The 24,511-nt window shown below is 40.6% G+C and overlaps 1 protein-coding gene across 1 annotated transcript in view; it reads right to left on the bottom strand.

Annotated features, from left to right (window-relative positions):
* LOC141569587 (endogenous retrovirus group K member 7 Gag polyprotein-like) overlaps window positions 1–24,511 on the bottom strand; it is a 134,134-nt gene that overhangs the window by 94,226 nt on the left and 15,397 nt on the right. The window lies entirely within an intron of this gene.

The raw sequence follows: 24,511 nt of genomic DNA, 5'->3' as shown, positions 1-24,511 counted from the left end.
CATTCTCCAAGTAATGTCCATTATACACTTTTAAAAATGTAAATCAAATTACAAAGAGAAAAACAGGAACTCTACTATGGATCCAGAGGCCCCTTATAATAGGTCATGTACTTCTGAATATGGGGAAATATGGATTTAAAATGGGTTCATGAACATGAGCAAGGGATATCACTGATGGTTTGATGATTCTACATTATAAGAATCACAAGATAAAACCACTTTAAATGTCACTTGGATCCCTAAGGATACTTAAACAGCCCAACTGAGTGTGCTAAGTATGAAGTAAGTTGAAGTCCCTACTCCTTTAGCATCATATATTATAAACAATGTTAAGTTTAAATAATATTTTCTAGATACTTATTTCATGTACAGAAATATAGTTTTCCGTATTTCTTTGTTTTGAAACAAGGATAAAACAATACAGGATTGTTGTTTGATGTTGCCAGTAAGGGAGAACAAAAACAAGTTTTAAAGAGGGTATTGTGTTTTTCTTCCTATAGAGCAGGAAAGGAAAGGGGATGGAAATGGCAGATTAGAGAAATAAAGCCTCTTTAAGAATTGAGATTTTTGTGTTTGTTGTAAAAATTTAGCTAGGTCAGATGCATAAGGAGAGAACTTAATGAAAGTCCCTGGAGAGTTCAGTAACCAGCTCCATATAAAATACTACTAATAATGTGGAAATTAAAATAATTTTAAGCCGGGGATGGCCAGATGGCTCAGTTGGTTAGAGCACGAGCTCTCAACTATAGAGTTGCTGATTCAATTCCCACATGGGATGGTGGGCTGCGCCCCCTGCAACTAAGATTGAAAACGGTGATTGGACTTGGAGCTGAGCTGCGCCCTCCACAACTAGATTGAAGGACAACGACTTGGAGCTGATGGGCCCTGGAGAAACACACTGTTCCCCAATAAAATTAAAAACAAAAACAAAACAAAACCAAAAATACAGGCAACTTGGAGAACCTGAAATAAGACTGATTTTTAATCAGGACTTGTTTTTTCTCCAAAGACGGCTAATGCTGTATTATCACTATTCAAAAGTCTCCTAGGAGAAAATGCAGTTTCTCTGGGTAATTAAAATAAGAGTTGTCAAATAGAAGGGAAGAAAGAATGGTGGAAGTAATTCAAACTGAAGCTAAATTGGGCTGCCTGAGTAGGCAGAAATGTAAGGTGATAGAAGAAACCATTTTTAAATAGGCAAAATGCGATGTTGGCTGGCCTTCTATTATGTTAATTATGCTTCTCTGACATATTCGGTGCATTGTCCTTTAATAAAACTCTCTGGAATATACTTTGCTTTTTCTAATCCATCATGGAAATCTTAACATGTTTTTATTATTAATACATATTTTTCTTCACTGAAAATATGAGTCAAAATGCTCATAAAGGCACATTTTCTGAATGATTGAGAGTAGAGCAGAATTTTCAATTTCATCAAAGCACAACTGCATTACAAAAAACAAAAGGACAAACCACAGTAACATTACAGCATTGGAAAATATAACAAAGAGACCAAAAGCCCTGCCTTATCAAAAGTATGTTCACTTTGCAATTCAGCTTTTCTCCCATCGTTGGCATCTCTATTAGGTCGGTTTAGATCAGTACATCCTTATAAGTTAATCACTTAATTCCTTTAGAACACTCTTAATATTCTTAAACTTAAATTCAGTGAGGCAACCACAAAAGATACATATTGGTGTGAAAAGACTAGGTGAATTTGACTTGCTGGTAATAGGTGCTTTATGTCCACTAAGTATCACAGTTCCTTTAACTATGAGCGGTCAAAAACAATTAAGCTCAAGCTTTACTGGGCTGTTTTCATACGGTGATGATTCTTTGCTTAACGTGCTATCTGTGTGCAAAAGAACAACATTGTAATTATGATGTATTTCTGAGTAAATTGAATCACAAGGATATGCTGTAAAATATAATTGGAATGTAAAGTTTCAGTCTAAAGAAAATAGTTCATGCTTTTACAAAATAATTCTTATTCTTTTATTTAACTCATCCAAAAATAAACTCTTGTCCACTAAAATTTTCATATTGGTTTGGATTTTAGGTGGAAATATAAAGCCCATGTATAATTGTAAAAACAAAAACAAAGCAAAACAACAAAATAAAACAGACTAACAGCAACAACAAAAATGCTGTCTTCCACCTTCATCAAGCCCTTCTCTACTCATCTGATTGCCTTAAATAACGTTGGTTTTTGTTTTTGTTTTAAAATGTTTCTTTCCGTAGTGGCTTCACCAATTTACATTCCCACCAACAGTGTATGAGGTTTCCTTTTTCTCCACAGCCTCTCCAACACTTGTTATTATTTGTCATGTTGATGATAGCCAGAAAAAGTCAAGACTCATATGATTTCACTCATATGTAGGATATAAAACTGAAGGCAACAAAGGAACAAGACAAACAAATGAAAAAACAAAGCTCAGACACAGACAACATTTTAGTGGTTGCCAGAGGGTAAGGGGGGCGGGGGATGATAGATGAGGGTAAAGGGGATCAAATATATGATGATGGAAGGAGAACTGACTCTGGGTGGTGAACACACAATGTGATATATAGATGATGTATTATAGAATTGTACACTTGAAACCCATGTAACTTCACTAACCACTATCACCCCAATAAACTTTATTTAAACAAACGAAAAAAAAGATGTCTGATTGCAAAGCAAAAGACATCTGAGGTGGTAAGAACAAGGCCAAAGGAATTTCTGAAACTAGCCACAGCACAAACTATGCAAAAACTAAATACAGAAATCAAATAATGGAAGGGAAGCCCATATGCTCAAACAACTGTAATCTTTGTGCCTATTTCTGGGAGTATTATGGGAAGTTTCATTTGCATGGATGGAAAGCATTCTATATAATTAACTGTTATTGCGTAAAATTGTTCTTAGTTAATTTTGAATTTTTATGTTTATTAAATACAATTGAAATATAAATACCTTTGATATATATATATATATATATATATATATATATATATATATATATATGACTTGCGTTAGACTTTCCTTAATTTCTCTGTGACGTAAGACACTTTGATGCCAAAAAACACAAATAAAATATGTCATTTAACATTTCTCCAAAGAGGACATACAAATGGCAAATAGACATATGAAAAAATGCTCAACATCACTAATCATCAGAGAAATGCAAATCAAAACCACAATGAGATATCACCTCACCCCAGTCAGAATGGCTATCATCAACAAGACAAATAGTAACAAGTGTTGGAGAGGCTGTGGAGAAAAAGGAACCCTCATACACTGTTGGTGGGAATGCAGACTGGTGCAGCCGTTATGGAAGGCAGTGTGGAGGTTCCTCAAAAAATTACGAATAGAATTGCCATATGACCCAGCAATTCCTCTCCTGGGTATCTACCAAAAAAATCTGAAAACATTTATACATAAAGACACGAGTGCTCCAATGTTCATTGCAGCTTTGTTTACGGTGGCCAAGACATGGAAAAAGTCAAAATGTCCTTCGATAGATGAATGGATAAAGAAGTTGTGGTATATATACACAATGGAATACTATTCGGCAGTAAGAAAAGATGATATAGGAACATTTGTGACAACATGGATGGATCTTGAGAGAGTAATGCTGAGTGAAATAAGTCAGACAGAAAAAGCAGAGAACCATGTGATTTCACTGATATGTGGTATATAAACCAAAAACAACAAAAGAACAAGACAAACAAATGAGAAACAGAAACTCATAGACACAGACAATAGTTTAGTGGTTACCAGAGGGTAAGGGGGGTGGGGGGTGGGGGGTGGGAGATGAAGGTAAGGGGGATCAAATATATGGTGATGGAAGGAGAACTGACTCTGGGTGGTGAACACACAATGGGATTTATAGATGATGTAATACAGAATTGTACACCTGAAATCTATGTAATTTTACTAACAATTGTCACCCCAATAAATTTAATAAAATAAAATAAAAAAAAAAAAGATGTCATTTATATAAGTTAATAGCACTTTATAAAAATAGTTTTAAAAGAGTATGGCCTTGTACGGGGCATTGTTTTAAATGTCTTATTTATTTATTTTAAATGACTTAATTTTCATAACAGTCATACGAGATAGGTACTTTTATTCACATCCTCGTTTTACTGACGAAGACATTAAGGCCCCATAGCTAGTAACTTGTAGAAGGAGGAATAGCACTTCTCAACATAAGGGTGAATCTACACCCTTAATCATTACAGGATACTGCTGTTGAATATGCAAATTCTCCCAGAGTATGAAAAAACAGAGAACGTTTTTTCCAATTCATTTTGATGAAGCAATGAAATAACGTTTTCTGTGTGCTTTTCGTTGTGTCCAATTTCCTGTGAATATGTTGTATCTATTTTACCTCAAATAAAGAAAAATTATTTAGGAACGAACCAGAGCCTTGAGCTTTATACTATTCCAGGATCTCTAGGAATGCTGCATATGCCTGGATCCTGATTTTAACAGAACTTTCTGTCTAGATGTGTTACTAGAAATGCAAACGCTCAGGAAGTCTAATATATATCTTTTTTGCTTCTACTAAATGAGCCAGACTGAGCCAGCCATTTTGCCAAACATGTAACTGACGTGCTCTCACTTAAACTTTTCAACACTGCTGTGCATTGCTGTGAGGTGAGTGCTCTATTTAGACATGTTTTAGATGTAAAACAAACAAATGAAAACAAAAACTCAAGGTGGTTAAACAACTCGACTACATTTTAAGTGGAAAAATTGGAGTTCAAACCCAATCAGGTTCTTAGTCTGATTCTATTCTGCTCTCAAAATTGTTCTCCCACTGCCTCTGGACTTGCTTCTGAACTTGCATTCTCTCTCTGGACCACGGATACCAACATTCAGCCTGACAACCAAGTGAGTTTAAACATCATTTACCCTTGATTCCTCCACCCCTCTTCATCTCTGCCCCAAATCCAATCAGTCACTGGGTCTTGTTAATTCTATTGAGATTTTCCAAACCCCTATTCTGTTTACTTCTCTCCATTACTTCCATTAAGTTAGCTAAGTGAAATGAACCCTTTCTCTGCTCCTGTCTGGACTCTTCCAACTGCTTTGTAGGCAGTTTTGCTCCTCTCCTTTTCATTCTTCACACGAAAGCCACATTTCCCCAGAATACATATCTTATCTTTTCATTTCCCTGACCAGAACCCATCAATGGCTCCTGTTGCCTGGGGAATTTAAACTATTTAGCCTACCATATAAGACCCTATGTGGTTTAGTCCCTGCCAATTTCTGTTGCCCTGTGAGGCATCACTCTCCTACATGCAACATGAACTTCAGCCATACCAGTTATTTGCATATCATTGAGTGCACACAACAATTTCTCAGTCCTCCTTGCCTTTATACACGTAGGCATATGTATTACAATACACATAACTTTAACTAGCCTTCCCTACCTTGTCCTCTTGAAAATGCCTCTTCATTCTTCAAGAGTTCACTCAAATGGTACCTTCTCCTTGGAGAGTGCCCTAAGCAATTCAGGCAAAACAAGACCCTCTTATGTGTTTTCACAGTACCTCCCAGATTTTTTGTTTGTCTGCCTGTCTGTTTGTATTTGTGGACTATAACGAAAAGAGAGTAGGCTCTGGAATCACAGGAGTAGGCTGTGCATTCAAAGGTTGTTGCTTCCTAACTGTATGACCTTGGGCAAATTATATCAACATAAGCTGTAATGAGACTCTTCAAAAACAGTTTAACCAAAATGGATGAAAATGTAGTCTACCTTAAGACTAAACATGAAATGATTCTTGCCTGAGTAGGCAGAAAATTATTTATGTTAGGAGTTTTTCTCAGAAGAGATATTTTAATTTATACAGTTTGTAAGGCACTCATCATTCTTGAATCCCTTGTGCCTCACCATTCACTGTCCTGCCGGTTATACCTTTTGTACTTTAAAGATATTTTTCCTTATATTTCCCAAGATGCATTCCCCCATTCATGGATATATACTTTCAACAAACTTTTAGTGAGTACTCATTATGTACCAGACACAAAAATCTATAGTGATAAGGGCAATAAAGAGAAATAGAAGTACAGTTCTCAGGAAGTCTAATAGAAAGATACTCTACAAAATTTTACTTTGATGTATTCCAACAGAATATTAATAAGCCAAGAATGTTGTGTTAATATTCATTCCCGTAACTCAGCTTCCCATCCCCCCCATGGCTGGTATGAATTCAAGATATGACAATTAAGTTCGCGAACTTGTTGCAACAATGTTGCTAACCTTTTTTGATATCAGAGGGATTATTCTTTATGAATTTATACCAACTGGACAAACAGTTAACCAAGTTTACTATTTGGAAGTGCTGAAAAGGCTGTGTGAAAAAGTTAGACGACCTGAACTCTTCGCCAACAATTCATGGCTCTTGCATCACGACAATGCACCAGCTCACACGGCACTGTCTATGAGGGAGTTTGTAGTCAGTAAACAAATAACTGTATTGGAACACCCTCCCTACTCACCTGATGTGGCCCCCAATGACTTCTTTCTTTACCCAAAGATAAAGGAAATATTGAAAGGAAGACATTTGGATGACATTCAGGACATCAAGGGTAATATGATGACAGTTCTGATAGCCATTCCAGAAAAAGAGTTCCAAAACTGCTTTGAAGGGTGGACTAGGGGCTGGCATTGGTGCATAGCTTCCCAAGGGGAGTACTTCAAAGGTGACCATAGTGATATTCAGCAATGAAGTATGTAGCACTTTTTCTAGGATGAGTTTGCGAACTTAATTGTCAATCCTCGTATATTAGTTCTTGGTTACCCTCTTGGAGATTTTCTTCCAATAACCAAAGCAGTCCCAACATCAGAGGGGAGTTGGTTCAGGAGCTACCACTATATTTCCCTTAATTTTCCAATGATAGAATTCCTGGGGGCAAGTGAGGCAGTATGTATTCCCATAACACAAACTATGAGTTTTATTTCATATATCAGTGTTCCTTTTTTTCCCCCCATAACTGAAATATATTGATTTTTCTTTCTAGAATGTGTTTGGTAATATAATGACTGACTCCATCTAAAAGTGGCCATTACGCATACTTGTCATATACGACACACAACCAGTGTTTTCTTATATTGACTAGTTGTGTAATCTCATAAGCATGAGATCATATCTCAGGTTGAGACTTGATCATTTCCTCTGTATTCAGACATTTATTGAGAGAAAATAGCATAGAGCTAGAGAACATGAATTTTACAGTCACCCGGAGTTGGATTCAAATTTCAGCTCTGCAGATGGAACGCCCATTGGGAGGTTACTTAACTTCTCAGAGCCTCATTAAAACCGTTAACCTATCTACCTACCTCATATTATAGTCAACAAAGGTTAAATTAATGAACTCAATGCATGACTCAGTAATAATGACAACAGCTAATATTTATTGAGAGATTACTATTATTATGTAATGTTTGAAGATCATTGGCCTAAGTACTAAACGGGGAGATGGAAAAGAGGACGGGAATTACATATAGGATGTGTTGTTGAATAGATCTAATATCTAGTTTAGGAAATATATGCCATAAATGATGCTAAGCTGAAGTACATTTGCAGTGTGAAATATTTTAGGGTTGTGAGAAAGAACATGGAGCATCTTTAGTCTTAGAGGTAAGGGCTGATTGGAGCCCCTGGAGGACAGAGGTAGAATGTGAGAAGAGACTGGCACTGAGGCTTTGCTCCTGGGTTTGCACATTTCCATTAAGACTTCTGTGAAGGCTGGTAAATTATTGTCCTAGCAACACATGGCTTCTGATTCTTTTGGGAAAGTGACTTCCAAATGCCTAATAACAGAGAATGGGGAGATGGTGATTGACATCAAGGTCAGGACTGAGAGCAAGTTGAAAACCAGGCCCTTAGCTGAGCCACTGCTTATGTACGAAGTACAGGAGAAGAGAAAGAAAACTAATATGCACAGGGTGATCGGGAAACGGTGGGGCAGAGGGATGAGTACATACACGTCTGATGCAAAAGCAGATGATGGCAGCTTCTGTAGTAGAACACCCTGTGAGTAAAATATTGGAAGCACTGGAATGAACTGTTTCAAATGTGTACTCTTTGTGAGGTTGCTACTATGTCTGCTGTTTACACGGTAAAGCAAGAACAAAGTAATGAACCCCAGGCTTTCGTCTGATGCAGCGGCTTGCATTTGAAATGTCTAATCCTATGTAGTACTTGGAGAGGAGGCCTGACAGCCAATGCTTGTTATTTTAACAGGGACTCATCTTTCCTTGGGTAGAAGGCAGATCTATTAACTTGGAAAGAGTATTCCAGTTACGTTTTTCATAGGGTCTGCTGCTGTGAGGACTGTAGTTCAGGTAGATAAGTTACAAAGCAGCCAACTTCAGACTTCTTTTTGGAAGCTAGACTTCCAGCTGCTGTGTACAGACATACACAGCCTGGGAAGGATGAGTGACAGCCAATGACAATAAGCAGCCTTGGGAAAATGTGAGCATTTGTGCTGGAGAGTTCAAGATATTGCAAGGAGGCTTTATGTAGTGAGGGATGGAAGTATTTAGTTGTGGGTGCACAGAGAAACATAACCGATACCTCTCTGCAGTTTGGGTGGTGGGCTTGAAACCTCATATAGCAATGAATACCCTTTCTACTTTATACGATTATACTACCCACGAGTAATCTGAGCAGTTAAAAAGCAAGCTAGAAAAGAGTGGTAGAGCAGAATGTCTTCGGACCAGATTCATGACCCTTTAGAGGTAGCATGGATCCTATAAAATGTCTTGTCTCATTGCCTCATTGTACCCACAGATGACTTGGGGCTTGAGTGAGAACAGCACAGGGTTTGAAGAGCACGGACCCGGGAGACCCATGCAAACCCCAACTCACAAGCTGTGCGAGCTTAGGAAAGTCCCTTGGGTTCCCTCACCCCTACTCTCAGGCAGGTCCAACACATTCATGGGCCTGAAACAGTGCCTGGCTGGCACAGGTGGTGCACTACCTCGTCCTTAGGAGCCAGCAAAGAGCCTGGTCTGGGAAGCTTTGAAATTGATCCCTCAGGGAGCCATTACTTAGCGGGAGGGAACTAAGGGATTTTGCTTATTTATGTATTTCTTCCTCCCCCCCGCCCCCCACACTAGCTATACAGTTAGGCATCCTCAGTCTGAGTAATTTGATCCTTCATGCTCTGGTTTACCTAGAGAAAGGAATTATGGGTGGTTGGGAAGGTCCTGGGGCAGAGTAGGAGGCTCAGCACCGGGCATTCACATTTAAGAGGTAATACCTTTATTAGCAGGTCTTGTGTTAAGGAGTAAACACAGCGATGACAGTACTCATAAAAGGGGTAGAACACAGTTATGAAATCTTTTGAGTATAATTCAGGAGGAGCTAGTGGAGATGGTGAGATGAAGTGACATCAAGCTACTCCTGAACTGCCTGAATAGGGACTGCCTGAGGAAGTGAAACCACGCACGCAAATGTCCCCTGAAGAGAGACTCAGGTCTGGTGAGAATCAAAGCTTTTCTGAGTTACTGGAGGCACAAGTATCTGAAAGTACAGCACTATCTCTTGGCAAGGCATGAAGACCATCAGCAGATATTTGCAAAAGCATAATACTAGAGGCCAATTTTTTTTTTTTTTTTAAGTCATGGTTATAGTTTATTACAATGAAAAGGCATACATTTAAATCAGCAAAGGAAAAAGGCACATGTTACAGGGTCCAGGAGACACCAGGTATTTGTTTCTACTTGTTCCTAGAGGCCAAATTCTTGCCTAAAGTTCCCAATGGTTCTTGCAGTAAAGGACTTCATAAGATTGATGAGATTATTTAGGAGTTTGCTGATTTTAACGTAAAAGGAGGAGGCATGAGGGATTGGTGGAACAGAGAGGAAACAGAATGCACAAAAGCTCAAAGTCAGGAATGAACAAAGTGTGTTGAGGCCAGTTCTGGGCAGAGGGAAAACATCAAGGAATGGAATATTGAGAGTTGTCGTGGATGGTGTCAACCATGAACTAAACTTTGACAGGGCAGTTTGATTTGGAACACTAGAACGTATGTACGTGTGTAGAGGTGGCAGAGGTTGACAGAAAAGGAGCTCAAGCAAGGGTCTAGATGTCATAATAAATATGGCTTCCTGAGTGGACAGTGGGAAACCTGGGCTGCTGAAAGTGCAAGATGTGTAGCGGAGAGAGTGAGGGGAGAGTCACTATTGCATGGATAGAATGGAATCTGATTAGGGAGTGTCTGGAAATTCATGGACGAGTAACTGAATCTGACAGGATGGGCAATAGAAGCCATTACAAATTTCATACTAGGGGAATGTGATGAAAACTGCTTGGATTGGAGAGTAAAGAGTCTCAGGTTAGTGTGGACTATTACAGATTGATCATTGATCTGAGATATAAACCTATCCTAAATGAGATTCTCAAAGGTCTCACAAAATTATTCCCACTGATACATTCAGCAGTATATTTATTGCTTCCTTTTGTTTCTTTAACGTGAAAGCTCTTAAGTAATCCTCAGGTTTAGTTTAAAAGGTATAAGGCTATGTTGAAGTCATTTCTGTGTATTTCAGTAACACATAGAAGAATGACGTAGGCAGAGTACAAAAGGTAGTGCACAGAGGTTTACTTAAAATTTTGTAGTACTACTTGCCGTAGCAATCCATCTCTGTGATCACAGCTGAGAAGCCAAGTTCACAGCTACCAAGATTGGCAGAAATTAAGGCACATAATATATATGCCTTTCGGTTGGCCCTGGAATAGTACTTAATTTCAGCAGTATGAGCTTGCCTATGTTACATATTGTCTTTTCCACATAGTTCTATACAGGATGAGATATAACATTGGAGAAAGAAGTTGTGGGGTGTTAAAGAGGAGCCACACCAATTTCCTGGCTGTTCTATTTTCACACGTTAACTTCTGTTGCTCCCTCTGCTTGAGTTCTCTCCCCTTTATCTGACCAAGTTCCACTCTTTCTCTTAGGTTTTCTTCCAATGCCATCTCTGTAATTTAGTGATTCCTACTTCCTATCTTCCACAGCACGTTAATATAAATCTTAATCCTGTTTGATATGTTCTCATTCGTTGTGCTTATATCCATTTCCCCTACTTCCCTACTAGTTACTGTCTTATTTTTTGGATAATAATAATAATGTAATTGATGCTTAAATAATACATAGTATGTGCCACACATAAATCTAAGTCTTTTACATATAATCACTTACTAAATCCTCATAATGACTCCAAGAAGTACTGTTTCCTATGGCAGCTGTAACAAATACCAAATAATAAATTACCACAAAGTGAAACAACGCAAAGCGATTAGCTTCCAGGTCTGGAGGTCTGAAGTCTGAAATGGTCTCACTGGGTTTAAGACAAGGTATTGACAAGACTTAGTGCCTTTTTGGAGACTCTAGGGGATAATTCATCTCCTTGCCTTTTCCAGGTTCTAAAGATCTCACACATTCTCAGCTTGTGGGCTCCTTCTATCTTCAAAGCCAACAATGGTGTGCCAAGTCCTTCTCATGATGTCATCTCTGCGTCTCTCTCTGAGCACAGCTGGGAAAAATTCTCAATTTTTAAGGACCTATGGAATTACATGGCGCCTACTTCATAATCCCAGATAATCTCATCTCTTAAAGTCCTTAATCACATCTGCAATGTGCCTTCTTCCAGTGAATAACATATTCACTGGCTTTGGGGATTTTAAGGTATGGTTGTACTTGGGGGGCCATTGTTCTGCATTCCACAGGCGCACAGTATTATATAAATGAAAAAAAACAGTGTTCAAGGAAGTTTAGTAATTTACCCAAACTTGTAAATATTGAGGCTGGCATTCAAACACAGTCTGGCTCTACAGCCCTTCTTAAGTATTCCCCACCTATCGCGATCCCCTAAAGAAGACAGCACTGTATTTGGCCCATAGCAGCTGCTCATTGTGTGTTCACATAATTGTTTGCACTATGATGATGGTAATGAGTAGGAGGTGGGAAAATAATGAGAGAACCATAACCTTGCCCACCTACTCTCATTCTTCCCCGTTCGTGACTCTCCTTGTTACTACTAAGGACTACGGGGTCTGACAATTAAGTTCGCAAACTTGTTGCAACGCTGTTACTAACCTTTTTTTGATATGACAGGGATTATTCATTATGAATTTGCACCAAGTGAACAGACAGTTCACCAAGTTTATTATTTGGAAGTGATAATAAAGCTGCGTGAAAAAGTGAGACGACCTGAGCTTTTCACCAACAATTCATGGCTCTTGCATCACGACAATGCACCAGCTCACACAGCACTGTCTGTGAGGGAGATTTTAGCCAGGAAACAAATCACTGTATTGGAACACCCTCCCTACTCACCTGATCTGGCCCCCAGTGACTTCTTTCTTTACCTGAAGATAAAGGAAATATGGAAAGGAAGACATTTGGATGACATTCAGGACATCAAGGGTAGGTAATATGACAAAAACTCTGATGCCCATTCCAGAAAAAGAGTTCCACAACTGCTTTGAAGAGTGGACTAGGTGCTGGCATCAGTGCATAGCTTCCCAAGGGGAGTACTTCGAAGGTGACCATAGTGATATATTCAGCAATGAGATATGTAGCACTTTTTCTAGGATGAGTTCTCGAACTTAAGTGTCTGACCTCATATTTTAGTTTTCCAATAGATGTGAGCATTTCCTTGTATTTTAGCATTGCAGCTTAATGTGAATTCCATTCTAGTATGACCTCAGGGATTTGCATAAACTCAGAGTGGTTACTGAGGGATAGTTCCAATTGCAAGCAGGTCTAGACAGGTACAAATACCTGTGTCTATTTGGGGGATTCAGAGTAGGTTGCCAACTGCACAAAGACCTAAGATAAGAGGCCCTAGAAAAAAAACAGGATGCAGGCTCTGGCTCTGAGTTTCCTGAAGCCCTCAGATAAGATTCTCAGCTATCTTGGTCTTTAACACTATGCTACTACTCATGTTAGAGTGCTGAAGCAGAGGACAGCCATGTAGAATGCCCTTGTCTATTGCAATGTGTTTTAAAAATATGGATTATTCTTCACATGTATCTCTCTATTTAATATTCTTCAGGGTCCTTTCACCAACCAGGCTACAAGCTCTTGGGTGTATTCTGCATAAAAGCTGCAATTAGAATATTTATGTATTTTTAGGGCAATAAAGGAATAACTGAACTGAACTAGAATGACTGAATAACTGAACTAGAAAACACAGTATTTGCATAATGAAGGCTTGTCTTTCTCTCAGTCCCTGGACAGCCTTCTTTGTGTCTTGACAGTTGCATTCCCTGGAGGTCAGTCATCATTATAAATTTAAAGTGACTTTTACAAGAACTCAATTAAGAACCACCTCAGAAGTTAGTGCACATGTAATTCATGTATTCACTTGGTTACACAAGTAGCATGACAATGACTAGGAATGTGTAGTTTGAGAAGATACAGTACTACGCAGTTGTTAGTACTTCCAGTAGCTGAACAAATGTAAATAGAAGTTAATCATAAACTCTTTATCCAGAGGAAGCATCCTGTGCCTCCTTTTCCAACTTTATTACAGGACTTAATGTGTGCAGGATCTCAGATTCAAAAATAGTTTTTAATGATTTTAGTACCTATGTATGGACACAGAGAGGGAACCTATTTGGCACTGAGGACTGGTGGAAGAAGTATAGTAACTATGATTAACACATTTGCTATGCAATATATGCATATTAAGAACTATACTTTCAAAATCAGTATCCATAAAACAAATCTGATTTTCTTGTGGGTTCCCATTATAAAATCAGAGAAGTAGTCTATGGGGAAATGAACCAAAGAGTAAATAATTTTTTGGTTTTGTTTTTGGATTTTAAAAAAATGATGGAAAAGGCATGTTCCCGGCCGGCCCGGTGGCTCAGGCGGTTAGAGCTCCGTGCTCCTAACTCCGAAGGCTGCCGGTTCGATTCCCACATGGGCCTGTGGGCTCTCAACCACAAGGTTGCCAGTTCAATTCCTCGAGTCCCACAAGGGATGGTGGGCAGCACCCCCTGCAACTAAGATTGAACACGGCACCTTCAGCTGAGCTGCCGCTGAGCTCCCGGATGGCTCAGTTGGTTGGAGCCTGTCCTCTCAGCCACAAGGTTGCCGGTTCGACTCCCGCAGGGGATGGTGGGCTGTGCCCCCTGCGGCAACTGGACCTGGAGCTGAGCTGCGCCCTCCACAACTAGGACTGAAAGAACAACAGTTTGAAGCTGAACAGAACCCCCCACAACTAGGATTGAAAGGACAACAATTTGACCATTGTTCCCCAATAAAGTCCTGTTCCCCTTCCCCAATAAAATCTTTAAAAAAAAAAAAAAAAAGAAAAGGCATGTTCCCCACCTATCCCTTCAATTTTTCTTTGCAATTTTCAGAACTGGCAATACTGCACTAAAATTCTCCTTCATTGCTTTTCATCCCTGTTGCACTTCTATAAAAAAAATGGAGTAAAATTTGAAGTGGTCCATGTTGATACATTTATTAGCCCAAATAGAGGAAGAGATTAAAATAATTGGCTAAAATCAGGCATGTGGATTTTAATTAAACTTTGTTTTACCTCACTGAAAAAAAAAAATTCTGCATGATAACCTAGGACTTCCTATATCTATGAATTGCTTTTTGAAAAATTAAGACGATCTGTTAAGTCATTTATTAATGTGTCTCAATATGAAATATTTTAATCGAATTAACGGTCTGAAATAAAGCATGGAGGAAAGCTGATATGCAAAATTTCCATTTGAACATAAAAGCAGGAAATATCAAGAGGGTTCCCTAATATTAATGGTTTACTGCTCCGGCTCTTTATCTTCCTATGGTGATAGAATAAATTGCAACAAGTGAAGTTAAGATGAAAGAGTCTGACTCCTTGAAAAATTAACACATAAATGAGGAGCTGTAACATTAGAAGGACTTTTAGGGAGCACTTCGGCTCCTACAGTCTGTCAAAGGGAAATGCAATGCCCGAATATGTGTTCGGCATGTCTTTGTAAGTCAGCTGCTCCATAATGATTTGCTCAGATTTTAATGCTGGTGTAGAATAAAAATCCTCATTTTCTCTTCCCCAAATAGAGTTATGAAGTATTGGAAGTCACAATTAGCATGCAGGATAAGTTAATTGCTAAAATAATCATAGAATTTTGGTCTCAACTCTTCAATGTGGAGAAGTATTTAGCCCTGAGTCATAACAACTTTTAGAGACACAGAGAAATAGAAGTCGGGACTTCTAAACTCCTTTTCATTATATGATGCAGCTGTCTTTTAAATTTGCCTTCGTCTTATCTAGAAGGGCTAGTACAGAATTCCATTTCAGAAATAACTGGTTTTTCCCCCCTAAGCTTGTTACAAAGGAAAACCTGTGAGCAATGGAGTTTCCTAATCATCGAGTTAGCAAGTGTTTGATACATGTTTGTTCGATAAATGAATATACTGGCTGAGGCTCTGGGCTAAAAATTGTAAGTAAAGAGATGTATATAACATAGTTCTTATCTGTAAGGAGTTTACACTATGGTGGGGAGAGACACACATAAGCAGATAATTGTAATGCAATTTTATAATGTTTTGTTGGAGACACAGAGAGGATGTTTCAGCAACAAGGAAGAAAAGTACTTAATCTTGATTTGGATGGAAAGGGGGGTGGTTTTCTAGGGAAATTGATGTCATTAAAGTATATTAGAAGTTTACATTTACTTGAAAAGTATCCAGTTGTAAATAATCTTCCTTTTGAAAAAGGTCAAAAATGAGATAATTAGAAAATAAAACTGAGGACATGAGTCAGATTACTGCTGCTCAGTTTATCTCTAAATATTATCTTTATCAAAACAAACAGGGATGGCAAGTGTGTGTTGTTGTTGTTATTGTTGTTTAGTGTGTGTGCATTTTTTGGTTTTTGGAGCAAGCACTGGTGACCCAAATCCATGCAATTAAAATATCCGAGGTCTGACAATTAAGTTCGTGAACTTGTTGCAACGCTGTTGCTAACCTTTTTTGATATCAGAGGCATTATTCATCATGAACAGCCCGACAAACTGGACAAACAGGTAACCAAGTTTACTATTTGGAAGTGCTGAAAAGGCTGCATGAAAAAGTGAGACGACCTGAACTTTTGGCCAACAATTCATGGCTCTTCCATCACAACAATGCACCAGTTCACAGGCACTGTCTGTGAGGGAGATTTTAGCCAGTAAACAAATAACTGTATTGGAACACCCTCCCTACTCACCTGATCTGACCCCAATGACTTCTTTCTTTCCCCGAAGATAAAGGAAATATTGAAAGGAAGCCATTTTGATGATTTCGTGCGGGAGACCCTGCTCGGTCTCTGCTCCTGCTCCCCATACAAGAACGCAGGATATGGTGAGGCCAAAAAGGAACACCCACGGAGCCATAGGTAGGGGAGTCATACCACTATATTCTCTCTGGCGGCACTATACTCTCACTGGAGGCTGGATCCACACTGTCCGCAAACCGCCATCCACGCTTGCCAGCCCAGCCGCCATCTTCTTGCTAGCCCCCATTCTTTCTCTCTCTCTCTCTCTAGCGTAGCCACAGCAGTTATATTAGTGGCCAATGGCTCACTGGTTACAGCTGACGGCCAACTAGCCACAGCTGATGGCCATGCAATCACAGTTGGCCATTTACTACCTGAGCCAGCACCTGTCTATGTGAGGCCGAGAGCCTGGAAACTACTTTTTGGGGCTCTGCCCCCACACTCCACCCCTACAGGCTCTCGCCTCACAATCTACGCGACAAGCGTCTTCTGCGAGGGGACCTGTGCGAGGAGCCTGGGGGTGAATGCAATATCCTGGACATAGCCAGGCTCTCCGGGCACAGCCAGGGTTTCTCAGGGCACCACCAGTACTTCTGGGCACAGCCAGACTTCCTGGACTTCTTAGGGTACCACCTGTCTTCCCGGACACAGCCAGGGTTTCTCAGGGCACCACCAGTACTTCTGGGCACGGCCAGACTTCCTGGACTTCTTAGGGTACCACCTGTCTTCCCGGACACAGCCAGGGTTTCTCAGGGCACCACCAGTACTTCTGGGCACAGCCAGACTTCCTGGACTTCTTAGGGTACCACCTGTCTTCCCGGACACAGCCAGGGTTTCTCAGGGCACTGCCACTCTCTCTGGGAACAGCCCGACTTCCTGGGCACAGCCAGGGTATCTTCAGGGCTCAGCCAGACTTCCTGGACTCAGCCAGGGCTCTCAGGGCACTGCCACTCTCTCTGGGAACAGCCCGACTTCCTGGGCACAGCCAGGGTATCTTCAGGGCTCAGCCAGATTTCCTGGACTCAGCCAGGGCTCTCAGGGCACTGCCACTCTCTGTGGGCACAGCCACACTTCCTGGACACAGCCAGGCCTCTCAGGGCACTGCCACTCTCTGTGGGCACAGCCACACTTCCTGGACACAGCCAGGGCTCTCAGGGCACTGCCACTCTCTCTGGGCCTCTCGGGGTACCCTGCTGGAACAACAGCGACTCACAATCAAGGTGCTTACATATTCTCAATGGCGGCCAGTCAAGACACAAAAGCAAATATCCCCCAGTTCCACTACATGGTGGTATGTTCCCAAACAGTCAAGTTGTCCATTAAATTAGGGATGGAAGGCAATTCCCCATAGTACATAGTCATTTCTCCAGGGCTGTCCTGGGGGTGAGGGACGACCTTGACCTCACCCTCATCTCCCATGGAGGACTCAGCAAGCGTTACCTCCTGGGACTACAAGTCCTGCATCCGGGCTGCCTGAGCAGGAACTTCCCCGGCCCACAGGGCTGCAACGACCTTCGCTTTCTCCGGCCTGTGCTGGTTGGGGAACCGTCCACATCTTTCCACCTCTCCACGGGGCTCCATCTCTCCAGCAGCTGCATGGCTTTTCCTGTGCTGGTGGGAGAACCGTCCACGTCCTCCCACCCCTCCACGGGGGTCCAGCTCTCCGGCAGGTGCTCCTCCTGGTCTTCCTCAGACTGGGTGTTCATATGCACAAACTGCTCCACCATACCCTGCTCGCTGCGCCATTTGTCGTGCTGGGCAGCCTGCGGGGTCTCTGCTCCCACCCCTTATACAAGAACGCAGGATATGGTGAGGCCAAAAAGGAACACCCACGGAGCCATAGGTAGGGGAGTCATACCACTATATTCTCTCTGGCGGCACTATACTCTCACTGGAGGCTTGATCCACACTGTCCGCAAACCGCCATCCACACTTGCCAGCCCAGCCGCCATCTTCTTGCTAGCCCCCATTCTTTCTCTCCTCTCTCCCTAGCGTAGCCACAGCAGTTATATTGTGGCCAATGGTTCACTGGTTACAGCTGACGGCCAACTAGCCACAGCTGATGGCCATGCAATCACAGTTGATGGCCATTTACTACCTGAGCCAGCACCTGTCTATGTGAGGCCGAGAGCCTGGAAACTACTTTCTGGGGCTCTGCCCCCACAGATGACATTCAGGACATCAAGGATAATACGATGACAGCTCTGATGGCCATTCCAAAAAGAATAGTTCCAAAATTGCTTTGAAGGGTGGACTAGGTTCTGGCATCAGTGCATAGCTTCCCAAGGGGAGTACTTCAAAGGTGACTGTAGTGATATTCAGCAATGAGGTATGTAGTGTTGGAGCAGTTCCCAGTGACCATAGCTGCTAGGAACTTTCCCAGCACATTAGAGTAGTCACCGGCGATAACAGCTGTTAGAGGCTTTCCCGGCACCCCAGCCAGCTTTAACCAGTCCCCTATCGCCGCAAGAACAATGGCACAAACCCTCCCAAAACCCTAAAGCCCGATATTATATAACCAAATGCCCGACCCCGGTGAGTTCTCAGCCTTTGGGAACGAACCCACTGAGCCCGCCGCGAAATAAAGCTGTGTTCTCCCTGATCTCTGTGTGCCGCTTGCGTTTCTCGGTCCTCGTTGTTTTCCGCAACAGTAGCACTTTTTCTAAGATGAGTTTGTGGACTTAATTGTCTGACCTTTGTATACTGATTAATATACTGATTGGTGAGCTGACTCATAACCTTCTAGCCAGAAATCACAGTGACTTGCTTTTTCACACTAACACTATTTTCCTTTTCTTGCTAGTGTCTGTATGACCATATCCTTTGGTCCATGCCTTATGCTCCCACCTACCTCATTAGACACTCATAAATATCCTTCCCTGGTTCTTCTTCCTCTTCCTAAATGATAAAGGTTGCAGTGTTCCAGAGCTCAGTGCTTTGTTGTCTTCTCTTTGTTCTCTACTCTCAAAACCTTGGTGATTCAGATTTATAGCTTTAACTATCCTCTATATGGTACTGTTTTCCAAATTTACATCTGTGGCTTTGACGTCCCCTTTGAACTTCACACTCATGTATGCAACTGCCCACTTCACATTTCCTCTTTTCAAACTGAACTCTGAGTTTCCAAGAATTGCTCTTCACCTCAGTAAATGGTATTCACTCGGTTGCTCATGACAAGTGTGTTGTCATCCTTGATCACTCCCCTTACCACTACCTCCATCCAGTGCATCAGCATATCCTGTTGGCTCTACTACCATCAAAACATATCCCAAATTATATTATGTTACTCAAGATTATAAACTAATCCAAAATGGAACACTCCTGTACCCATTTCTACTGCTAGCTCACTAGTCAGAGCAATCATCATATTTTGCTATTAATATTGTAATAGCCCAAACTGGGTGATTTGTTAATTCAGTCTTTGCAGTGACGCAGTTATGGGGATGACAACTTTAAGGGCAGAATTATGCAATGAGTGAATGAGTGGCCCAGGTGGAATGGAGGCCAAGACCTTCGGAAATGAAAATGTCATGGAACTAAGAGGCCAGGGTGTAGGATTATCTATGTCAACTTTGAAATTGCTAAACTGATGACAATATATGGCTAGAAAACAACAAGGAATTAATGTGTTAAACTCTAAATGACCAAGGAGGGAAATCTTTGGTCCCATGTATTTTTCTTTACCTTTTAACTCCTCTCTACCTATAGTTTCCACTTTCTCGTGAATCTCGTAACTCTCACCTGTTCATGGCTTCTCCATAAAGCCTTTCCCATTTAGCTCTGCTAATGGCCTCATTCCCCACATTCTTTTTTCAGCTCAAATTCCTAAGAACAAGAAGCAGATTTGCTCAGCCTATTCTTCTTCGGGTAGTCATTTTTTCCCCTGTGTGTGGTAGGCCACATCATAGTATATACCCTGTGGTCATGTTCCTGCCTCTAATCTGATTAACTGTAGCCAGAGGGCATACAAGAAATGACAGGACAGGAATAAAGGGATCAGGACTACTTAGGATTGAAAACTTCAGTAGAAATTGGGTTGGGTGGTTTCATTATATGCTAAGGCTTTGAAGGCACTTTAAACATGGCACACAATTATGGAAATCTCTATGTAGTTGCGTCAGAGACAGAGGTACAAAACAGCAGAGAAGAAGTAGGCAGTATGAGGAAGTCATTTTGCGAATTAACTAGCATGGGGTACTGTCATGACAATAGAACAAAAGAAAAACAACCAGAATGTGCATGAGTTCAGTTAGTGCTTGAGTCATTCTAGATATTAAAATGTATTTTATTTCCTTTCATTCATTCTCCCAAAATTTATTAAGCAGCCAGTCTCTGCTGGGTAGTGGTATGCAATGAGTAGAGGGTCCACGCAAGAAAAATTAGAACTCTATGAGGTGGCCGCTGATAAATATATCCTACTTGTTATGCCAAAACTAGGCAACCTTAGCTAGCTCCTAACTCATCAAGAATGATCTGCAATGTTCTACAAGTGATTTACTCTCGTTACTTCTCTTTCCCTTAATATAAAATAGGAGGAAGCATAGCACAATTACTTCAGAGAAAGTTAGAAAGACTAAATCAGGAGACAGTACTTTGAAGATGAAAGTGGTTGCTGAGTATTAAAGTGCTAAATAAGTATCTAACAGTTGTGGGGCCCACGCAGTCTACAATACTGTGCCATGAATTCAAAGCACACCGTAATGTTTCAGAATTACAAAAGGCCTTTATTGAAAACTCAAATGATATAATGAAGTGCTTGATAGTCTTGGATTTCCAATAAAGTATTACTCTAATATCAAGTATATGGCGTCTAAAAAATATACGAGACACGTATTCAAAATAAAAATGGGATTTAAGTGGACAGAATGAATGGAGTCTGCAATGCCATCATGGTGCACATCCCAAAGTTCAGAATGTGTGTGAGCTGAAAATCCTCTACTGCATTGCTTTATCTTGAGTTATAAATACTAGAACAAAGGAGTTTGGAGGTAGAGTCTACTGGGCATCAAAGATGCTCCCGGGAGTGGAGAAATTAGTTAGAATGAATGTTAAAAGTAGGTCTGAGAACATTGATTTGGAGATGTTCCATAAATACTTCCTGCATTGATTGTGGTCTGGCCAGGGATGGGGAAAAGTCTGAGGAATGTTATGAGGTTGTAGGTCGTTTGCTCATTTATTTGCTTGCTTACTACTTATTTATTTATTGTAGTAAATGTTATGGGTTGAATTGTGTCCCTCCTCCCTCCCCCCCATAAAAAGATATGTTAAATTCCTAATCTCCAGTACCTGAGAATGTCGCTTTATTTGGAAATAGTCTCTGCTGATGTAATTAGTGGAGATGAGGTCATACCAGACTAGAGTGGGTCCCGAATCCAATATGACTGGTGTCCTTATAAGAAAATGGCCATGTGAAGATAGAAACACACAGGGAGAATGCCATATGATGACAAAAGCTGAGATTGGAGTGGTGCAGCTACAAGCCGAGAAACACCAAAGATTGCTAGGAAACCACTAGAAACTAGGAGAGAGGCATGAAACAGATTCTTCCTCAGAATCCTCAGAAAGAACCAACTTTGCCAACACCTTGATTTCAAGCCTCTAGCCTCCAAAACTCTGAAAACACCACATTTCCATTGTTTTAAGCCACCCAGTTTGTGGTACCTTGTTAAGGTAGCCCAAGGAAAATACATTTAAGGACAAGGAAATATCTAATTAAACATATGCATATGTTAAGACAGAGGCATTGTAATGGTGGCACTAAATCTTCTATTTTGAGATTTGGATCTCTGGTATAATTTCATTTTACAAGCATAATTTAGCTTGGGACTTTTTGAAAGCTTTTCTTTCTCTGCTGCCTTTCCGCCAGACCTTAATGATTCTGCTTCCTATACATTTGCTAACGCATACTAGTTTCAATGATTCTGTTTACTTCCACCCAGGGTTGGCCCTGTGACTTGGGAGAGGTTTTTGCATCTGTATGGGATCCACTCCTGGCTCCAACTTAAATCTACATAACATAAGCAAAGGTTGCCATAACGGCTTAACTGCACCTTCCCCCACTTCAAGGAACAAAGCCAAACTCAACAGAAAATTCCACTAGAGGTCGAAGCAATTTACATCCTGGTTAGAAAATATAAAACTTGAGACTAAAGACTCAATGCTGTAGTTTGCAGTAGTTTCCAGCAGATTCTGCCCACCCCGCCCCTCCTCTTACTTTAAAAAATATTCCTTCTATATTTCTACCTGCCTCGTGAATGTTTTCATGACCCACAAGCGAGCAGACACAACAATATACATTTATTTTTTTTTCAAACAAGTGTGTGCTCAGTGGCTGCCTGGAGGAGGGCAGGGGTTGGCAAACATTTTTCTGTAAAGGGTTCGTCTTTCAGGTTTTGTGGGCCACAAGGTGTCAGTTGCAATTACTCAACTCTGTTGTGCAAAAATAGTCACAGACAATCAATAACAAATGGGTGTAGCTATGTCCCCACACCCAAAATATTTTTATGGACTTTGAAATTTGAATTTTACATAATTTTCAACTCTCATGAAATATTATTCTTCTTTGGGTTTTATTAGACCGTTTAAAATATTTTTTTAAAACTTTAGCTTACAGGCCGGATGTGGCCTGTGGGTCATAGTTTGCAATATCTTGTGGAGGTAAAAGGGGGTTCGTTTTAGAGCCAGATAGACCTGGCTCTACCACGTCCTAGCTGTCTAATTTTTCATGGTACTTTATTTCTCTGAGTTTTGGTTTCTGCCCTTGCAAACTAGAAATAATTATGGTTTTCTCAAAGGGCTATTAAAAGAATAAATTAGCTCTTAGCAGGATTGGTTTCATGGGCTCATGATCTGTGCAATTTCCCAGGGCCCTGCATTTCGTTTAATGCTCTGGTGTCACCATCTTGCGATTCTTAATACTTTTAAACAGGTTCCATGTTTTCATTTTGCATTGGGCCCCACAAATTATGTAGGACAGATTAGGAGCCCCCAAAGAATAGTCATTTTTATTACTATGTATTGTAATGTACTCGTATAGGTAAGTGTAGATTAATAAAAAACCTAAACTCTGTCCTTGGTTAAGGAGTCACGGTTTCTTTGAGAGAGGGCAAGGATGTTTTCTCACAAAACAAAAGCAGTGATTGCTAGAGAGCCAGACATACTTGGAACAGATGAGCAGACTGACATGGAAAATAAAGACATAGCTACCTAACTCTGTAACATGACAAATTACCGGCCAGGAGGAAATGCTTCAGAGACATCCGATTTGTGTGGGGGACCTAACTATTATGATGAAGGTTTGTGCTATGAAATAACTTTGGAAATGTGCTGGCTTTGCAGGGATATGTGCACAGAATGTTAAACAAATCCTTGCAGTTGGGTCTTGCGGCAGTCTTTATTTTGAGCAGTGACATCAGAGCATTTATCCAAACACTTGTTTAAATAGAAATGCAAAAAGAGGTGCACTGCAGTGTCTGCTGAGCAGTGTAAATCTTACATTGGTAGAAATCTGGGACTCTGAGGCCGTCTTGCCAACACAGCAGAGAGTCTGACCTACTATTAATTTTTTTGCACATTGTACGTGACCAAATTGGAAAACTCAGAGCTCCAAATGAATTAGATAATCATCAACTTTTTATTCCACTTTTCAAATTGTGGCTCGGATAGAGGCAAGCACTATGTGATTCATAAATAAAGAAGCCACACCATTTTTCTTTCTTTTTTTTTTATATCTGGGAGGACACTCTTATTGGTGAGAAAGTTCCCTTTGACAGTTCTCCAGCATGTTTGAGTTTAAGTCAAACAGCATTTCAAAATCTTTTGGCTGATACAAGAATTCCAATTCTAGGCTCATAAACTAAAACCAACCACATCAGCCCAGCTACTGTGAGCTTTAATCATGAGGGCCTATGTACTGGGTTTCCCCGAAAATAAGACATAGCCGGACAATCAGCTCTAATGCATCTTTTGGAGCAAAAATTAATATAACACCCGGTTGTATTGTATTGTATTGTATTGTACTGTACTGTACTGTACTGTACTGTGCTGTACTGTACTGTACTGTACTGTACTGTATTAAACAAGACCTGGTCTTAAATTATAGTAAAACAAGACCGGGTCTTACGTTAATTTTTTGCTCCAAAAGACGCATTAGAGTTGATTGTCCGGTTAGGTCTTATTTTCGGGGAAACACGGTAGTAGGAAGTGAAGGTAAACCATCTAAAAAATGTCGACTCAGTGACCAT

The sequence above is a fragment of the Rhinolophus sinicus genome, chromosome X (assembly GCF_036562045.2).
Source record: "Rhinolophus sinicus isolate RSC01 chromosome X, ASM3656204v1, whole genome shotgun sequence".
In the NCBI taxonomy this organism is placed as follows: Eukaryota; Metazoa; Chordata; class Mammalia; order Chiroptera; family Rhinolophidae; genus Rhinolophus; species Rhinolophus sinicus.
The sequence above is the reverse complement of the archived record's forward strand: the minus strand, read 5'-3'. Positions and strand labels throughout refer to the sequence as shown.